The sequence below is a fragment of the Arachis ipaensis genome, chromosome B6, assembly GCF_059453495.1.
Source record: "Arachis ipaensis isolate K30076 ecotype BB chromosome B6, ASM5945349v1, whole genome shotgun sequence".
Taxonomy (NCBI): Eukaryota; Viridiplantae; Streptophyta; class Magnoliopsida; order Fabales; family Fabaceae; genus Arachis; species Arachis ipaensis.
Window position 1 is genome coordinate 47964604 of NC_142441.1, and position 8001 is coordinate 47972604.

At 37.0% G+C, this 8001-nt stretch overlaps 1 non-coding gene across 1 annotated transcript; it reads left to right on the forward strand.

Moving 5' to 3' along the window:
• Nucleotides 1-5322: 5322 nt before the first annotated feature.
• On the forward strand, nucleotides 5323-5426 carry LOC148555453 (small nucleolar RNA R71). The gene has a single exon (XR_015888251.1). It is a non-coding gene; the product is annotated as a small nucleolar RNA R71 (small nucleolar RNA).
• Nucleotides 5427-8001: the final 2575 nt, after the last annotated feature.

Consider the following 8001-nt stretch of genomic DNA (forward strand, 5'->3'; position numbering starts at 1 on the left):
CTCTCTGATTTCATGGAGGATGATGGAGTGCTCTTGGTGTTCCATTCTTAATTGCTCCATGTTGGAACTCAAATCTCCTAAAGAGGTGTTGAGTTGCTCCCAATATTTGTATGGTGGGAAATGCATCCCCTGAGGTATCTCAGAAATTTCTTGATGAGGAATTTCCTCATGCTCTTGTTGAGGTCCATGAGTGGGCTCTCTTGTTTGCTCCATCCTCTTCTTAGTGATGGGTTTGTCCTCTTCAATGAGAATGTCTTCCTCTATGACAATTCCAGCTGAATTGCATAGGTGACAGATGAGATGAGGGAAGGCTAACCTTGCCAAAGTGGAGGGCTTGTCAGCCTCCTTGTATAGTTCTAGAGATATGATCTCATGAACTTCTACTTCCTCTCCAATCATGATACTATGGATCATGATAGCCCAGTCAACAGTAACTTCAGACCGGTTGCTAGTAGGAATGATAGAGCGTTGGATAAACTCCAACCATCCCCTAGCCACGGATTTGAGGTCAGGCCTTCTCAATTGAACTGGCTTGCCTCTTGAGTCTCTCTTCCATTGAGCTCTTTCCACACAGATGTCTATGAGGACTTGGTCCAACCTTTGATCAAAGTTGACTCTTCTAGTGAAAGGATGAGGGTCTCCTCTCATTATTGGCAAGTTGAATGCCAACCTTACAGTTTCCGGACTGAAATCCAAGTATTTCCCCCGAACCATTGTGAGCCAATTCTTTGGGTTCGGGTTCACACCTTGGTCATGGTTCCTAGTGATCCATGAGTTAGTGATAAACCATTATTTTATGATTTATATTGTGTTTAATTGTGTGGTTTTATCAAATCTTTACCCACTTATTCATATGATAAGCATGTATTTACAATTCCTTCCCAAAAATTACTCCATGGTTGAAAACTTGCTTTCTAGAGACTTTTAATTATGTATTTTAATTCTCCTTTATCCCATTCGATGTCGTGATTTGTGTGTTAAGTGTTTCAGGCTTCATAGGGCATGAATGGCTTGGAAATTGGAGAAGAGGCTTGCAAAGATGGAAGGAACACAAGAAACTAAGGAGATGACCAGCGAGCAATGACGCGAGCGCATGGCCCACGCGAATGCGCAAAGTGAAGAATTTGCAGTGACGTGGATGTGTGCCTGACGCAAACGCCTGGATTGGAGTCTACACGAGTGACGCGAACATGTGAACCACGCGAATGCATGACAAGGAAAATCACTGACTGACGTGAACGCGTGGACGACGCATACGCGTGATCTGCGCGATCTGCAAAAATAACAGAATACGCTGCGGACGATTTCGGGCCGCTTTTTGACCCAGTTTTCGGCCCAGAAACACAGACTAAACCTAGGAACATGTAGAAACTCAGGAGGCATCCAGACACATTCAGATTCATCACATTAGGATTACACTTAGTTTTTAGAGTTGCATTACATTGATAGTTTATGCTTTTGCTTAGATTTTTGGATGCTGAAAGTGATTACCTCCGTTGAAGACATTACTTTAGTTTGTTTCCTTATTCCTTTATTTTTAATTAGTTACTCATTGACTCTATTCAATTAAGTATGTTACATTTTGAATTTATTAATATATGAAGTTATTTTTATTTTAATTAATTTTAATTCTCTATTTTATTTTAATTAATTATGTCTTCTCATATTTTTATGATTATTAATTTCATGTCAATGGAGTAGAACTTCTACTTGACATGGGGGTTGATTAAGAGGTGATACTTGAGTTGGAATGCTCAAGTGCTTGGTTAAACTGGACATTGTTGGCTAATTCCATACCTACTAACACTAGACCTCCCCAAGGGAGAGGGCTAGGATCTGAGGGTAAGAGTTAGTTCAATCACCATACCTTTCCTTATTTAGTAAGGGAAAATCGAGTGAGAACAACAACCTTTTTACACCACACTTGAGAAGATCCCAACAAGGATAGAAGTTCCACTTAATTATTCCCCCCAGTCAAGGCCTTTTATTTAGAAAATCAATAATTATTCTTAGTTTATTTTTATTGCTTTAATGCACAATTATTTTAATTACTCATTATCAAAACTCAATTTTTCTGAAAACTCCTGGTTAATAAAATAGCACTCTTGCCTGCAATTCGTTGGGAAACGATCTGGGACTCATACTCCCAGTATTTTATTTCTAAAATTTTGTGACAACCCTTTTTAAATTGGTGAGACAGATCTTAGCCGGTTAAGAGCTATACGTGCAACGCTGTTCTCTTAATTAAAAATCTCTTAATTGGTTAACTTCTGCCACGCACCAATTTTTGGCACCATTGCCGGGGAGTTGCAATAGTGTGCTAAATTATTAATTAGTGTATATATTTTATTTTTATTTGCATATTTTATTTTTATTTCTGTTACCATGAGTTACATGTCTTTCTCATTGAATGACGCATTCATTGCCTGATCCGAGTTTAGTCCCATTTGATCTTGAAATTGAAAGAACTCTTTCACATATTAGACGAACTCGACGTCGGTTAGCCTCCGAGGGTGGTGAAGTGGTTATTATCAATTCACCAGTCTCATCTGAGGGCGAATCCGAACCGCCTTCTGAGAGAAAGACAAGCTCATTTACTACTGATCCAGTTGATTTGTGTGCAGGAAACGTGGTAGCACCTAGGAGGATTACTCTCCAGGAGGCAGGAGCCCCAGATTTTACACTTCAGCCATATCAAGTGCATCACCTAACTACAGCTGTAGATTTTGAACTAAAAACCGCACTGATCAACTTGATGCCCAAGTTTCATGGCCTACCTGCTCAAGAGCCTATCAAGCACTTTAGGGATTTCCAAACAGCCTGTTCTACTGTTAGGCGTCATGGTGCAGATGAAACTTCTATTCTGTTAACCACTTTCCCATTTTCTCTTGAGGGAAAGGTGAGGGAGTGGTACTATTCTCAACCTGAAGCAACTGTTACCAACTGGGATACACTTAGAAGAGAATTTTTGGAAAAATACTTCCCAGCTGAAGTCACAGATAGACTGAGAAAAGAAATCTCCTACATTGTTCAAGGTGAATCAGAGACTCTCTTTGAATATTGGGAGCGCTTCAACAATCTCCTGGACGATGTCCCCATCACATGATTGGTAAACTAGTATTGATCAGCTACTTCACCCAAGGCATGAATCCCTAGGATAAGACTACACTAGAAGGTGCCAGTAATGGTTCTCTGAAAAAGTACAAAACCGCAGATGAAGCATGGCAACTGATCAGTGACTTAACACCAACTCTGTGTGCCGATTTTGGCGTTTAACACCAACTCTGCTACCTTTTCTGGCGTTTAACGCCAGCCAGACACCCTTCTCTAGCGTTAAACGCCAGTCTGTCTGCCAATTCTGGCGTTTAATGCCAGCCAAATGCCAGACACCCTTTTCTGGCGTTAAACGCCCAGAATGATGCCCATTCTAGCGTTTAACACCCAGAATGCTACCAGACTGAGCGTTAAACGCCCAGTAAGCCTGTCCTCCAGGGTGTGCTATTTTTGATGCTGTTTTTTATTCCATTTTAATTCTTTAATTGTTTTTATGACTTCACATGATCATCAACCTAAAGAAAACATAAAATGACAATGGAAAACAAATAAATATAATTAAATAAAATTGGGTTGCCTCCCAATAAGTGCTTCTTTAATGTCAATAGCTTGACAGTGAGCTCTTAGAGAGCTTCACAGAGATTCAGAGCTTAATGGTGGCCTCCCAACACCAAACTTAAAAGTTGAGTATGGGGGCTCTGTTTGACTCTGTATTGAGAGAAGCTTTTCATGCTTCCTTTCCATGGTTACAGAAGGAGATCATTGAGCCTCAAACACAAGGTAGTCCTCATTCAATTGAAGGACTAACTCTCCTTTGTCTACATCAATCACAGCTCTTGTTGTGGCTAGGAAGGGTCTTCCAAGGATAATGGATTCATCCTCATCCTTTCCAGTGTCTAGGATTATGAAATCAGTAGGGATGTACAGGCCTTCAACCTTCACTAAGACATCCTCTACAAGTCTATAAGCCTGTTTTCTTGATTTGTCTGCCAGTTATAGTGAGAATTTAGCAGCTTGTACCTCAAAGATCCCTAGTTTCTCTATTACAGAGAGTGGCATGAGGTTCATTTCTGACCCCAGGTCACACAAAGCCTTCTCAAAGGTCATGGTGCCTATGGTACAAGGTATTAAGAATTTTTCGGGATCTGGTTTCTTCTGAAGTAATTTCAGTTGAACTAAAGCATTCAGTTCATTGATGAGCAATAGAGGTTCATCCTCCCAAGTCTCATTACCAAATAACTTGGCATTCAGCTTCATGATTGCTCCTAGATACTGAGCAACTTGCTCTTCAACAATATCTTCATCCTCTTCAGAGTTAGAATACTCATCAGAGCTCATGAATGGCAATAGTAAGTTCAGTGGAATCTCTATGGTCTCTGTATGAGCCTCAGATTCCTTTGGTTCCTCATTAGGGAACTCCTTAGTGGTCAGTAGATGTCCATTAAGGTCTTCCTCACTAGAATTCATTGCCTTTCCCTCCTCTACAGGTTTGGCCATTTTGGATATATTGATGGCCTTGCACTCTCTCTTTGGATTCTCTTCTGTATTGCTTGGGAGAGTACTAGGAGGAATTTCAGTAACTCTTTCACTTAGCTGACCCACTTGTGCCTCCAAATTTCTGATGGATGACCTTGTTTCAGTCATGAAACTGAAAGTAGTCTTGGTTAGATCAGAGACTATGGTTGCTAAGTCAGAGAGGTTCTACTTAGAATTCTCTGTCTGTTGCTCAGCAGATGATAGAAAAGGCTTGCTATTGCTAAACCTATTTCTTCCACCATTATTATTATTGAAGCCTTGTTGAGGCTTCTGTTGATCCTTCCATGAGAAATTTGGACTTTCTCCATGAAGGATTATAGGTGTTTCCATAGGATTCTCCCATGTAATTCACCTCTTCCATTCCAGGATTCTCAAGGTCATAAGCTCCTCCTTCAGAGGAAGCTTCTTTAGTACTGCCGGATGCAGCTTGCAATCCAGTCAGACTCTTGAGAAATCATATTGACTTACTGAGTCAATATTTTATTCTGAGCCAATATAGCATTCAGAGTATCAATCTCAAGAACTCCTTTCTTCTCAGTCATCCCATTATTCACAGGATTTCTTTCAGAAGTGTACATGAACTGGTTATTTGCAACCATTTCAATGAGTTCCTGGGTTTCTGCAGGCGTCTTCTTCAGATAAAGAGATCCACCAGCAGAGTGGTCCAATGACATCTTGGATAATTCAGACAGACCATCATAGAATATACATAGGATGCTCCATTCTAAAAGTATGTCAGAAGGACACCTTCTGATCAATTTCTTGAATCTTTTCCAAGCTTCATAGAGGGATTTACCTTCCTTCTGTCTGAAGGTTTGGACTTCCACTCTAAGCTTGCTCAACTTTTGAGGTGGAAAGAATTTGGCCAAGAAAGCATTGACCAACTTTTCCCAAGAGTTCAAGCTTTCTTTAGGTTGTGAGTCCAACCATGTCCTAGCTCTGTCTCTTACAGAAAAGGAGAAAAGTATAAGTCTATAGACCTCAGGATTAACCCCATTGGTCTTAACAGTGTCACAGATTTGCAAGAATTCAGCTAAGAACTGATGAGGATCTTCCAATGGAAGTCCATGAAACTTGTAATTCTGCTGCATTAGAGAAACTAATTGAGGCTTAAGCTCAAAGTTGTTTGCTCCAATTGCAAGAATTGAGATGCTTCTTCCATAGAAGTGAGAAGTTGGTGCAGTAAAGTCACCAAGCACCTTCCTTGCATCTGCACCATTATTGTTATTTTCGGCTGCCATAACTTCTTCTTTTTCAAAAATTTCCGTTAGGTCCACTCTAGAGTGTTGTGCTTTAACTTCTCTTAGCTTCCTCTTTAGAGTCCTTTCAGGTTCAAGATCAGCTTCAACAAGAATGTTCTTATCCTTGTTCCTGCTCATATGAAAAAGAAGAGAACAGAGAAGACGAGGAATCCTCTATGTCACAGTATAGAGATTCCTTTATGTGAGTAGAAGAATAGAAGAATGAGGTAGAGATAGAATGAGAAGAATTCGAACACAGAGAGAGGGAGAGGGTTCGAATTATAAGAAGAAGAGAAGTGTTAGTAAATAAATAAAATAAATAGAGAGAGATGAGAGAGAGAAGAATTTCGAATTTTAAAAAGAGGGAGAAGAAAAATATTTTTATTTTTATTTAATTAATTAAGTTATAATTCGAAAATTAAGAAAAGAAATAAAAGTAATATGAAAACTAAATAAATTAATTAATTAAAGAGATTTTTGAAAAAGTTGTTAGTTAGTTTTCGAAATTAATGAGAGAAAAGTAGTTAGGTGGTTTTGAAAAAGATAAGAAATAGTAAACTTTTAAAAAATCAAACAAAAAGTCAAGTAGTTAATTGAAAAAAATTTGAAAATCAATTTTTGAAAGGATAAGAGGTTAGAAAAAGATTTTGAAATTGAAATTTTAAAAAGATATGATTTGAAATTTATTTTGAAAAAGATTGAAAAGGAAATTAAAAAGATTTGGTTTTTGAAATTAAAGTTGATGACTTGACTAACAAGAAACTAAAAGATATGATTCTAGAAGTTAAAGATTGAACCTTTCTTAATAGGCTAGTAACAACTTGAAATTTTTGACTCAAAACATTAATTGTTAGCAATAATTTCGAAAATAAGAAATAAAAATAAGAAAAATATTTTGAAAATCAATTTTAAAATTTTTGAAAATATTAAGAAGAAAAATGAAAAAGATTTTATTTTTGAAAAATATTTGAAAAGATAGAATTTTTAAATTGAAATTGTGACTTGACTAACAAGAAACAACTAAATTTTAAAACTTTTTTTGACTAGATCAACCCAAAATTCAAATTTTATGAGTGAAATAAGGGAAAGATGTTATTTTTTATTTTTGAATTTTTAATGAGGAGAGATAAAAACAACAAAATGACATAAGACATAAGAATTTAAGATCAAAACAAAAAATGCATGCAAGAACACTTTGAATGTCAAGATGAACACCAAGAACACTTTGAAGATCATGATGAACATCAAGAATATATTTTTGAAAATTTTTAAGAAAAGAAAGACATGCAAGACACCAAACTCAGAAATTTTTAATGTTTAGACACTATGAATTTGAAAATGCATATGAAAAACAAGAAAAGAAACAAATAAGAAAAATTAAAGATCAAACAAAGAAAATCATTAAGAACAACTTGACGATCAAGAAAGAACACAATGCATATATTTTCGAAAATTTTAAGAAAAGTTAAAATATGCAATTGACACCAAACTTAAAATTTGACATTAGACTCAAACAAGAAACACAAAATTTTTGGTTTTTAAGGTTTTATTAAATTTTTTGTATTTTTTGAAATTATTTTGGAAAAAAAAAATAAAGAGATACAAAATTTTTAATAAGAATTCCAGGAATCATGCAATGTTAGTCTAAAGCTTTGGTCCAAAAGAATTAGACATGACCAAATGGCCAGCCAAGCTTTAGCAGAGCATTACATACAACAACCAAATTGATGGGAACCAAAAGGCTCCTGCAAAGATAAGTGGAAACCTCAATCCAAAAGATTAGACATGGCTTAACAGCCAGCCAGGCTTCAACATATCTCATGAAACTCTAGAATTCATTCTTAAAAATTTTGAAGAACAAACCCCTTTTTTTGAATTTTTTCGAAAATAAAATTAAAAGGCTTAAACATAAAATAAAAATACCTAATCTAAGCAGCAAGATGAACCGTCAGTTGTCCAAACTCGAACAATCCCCGGCAATGGCGCCAAAAACGTGGTGGACGAAATTGTGATTCACACTTTTCACAACTCTGCACAACTAACCAGCAAGTGCACTGGGTCATCCAAGTAATACCTTACATGAGTAAGGGTCGATCCCACGGAGACTGTCGACTTGAAGCAAGCTATGGTCATCTTGTAAATCTCAGTCAGGAAAATTCAAATGGTTATG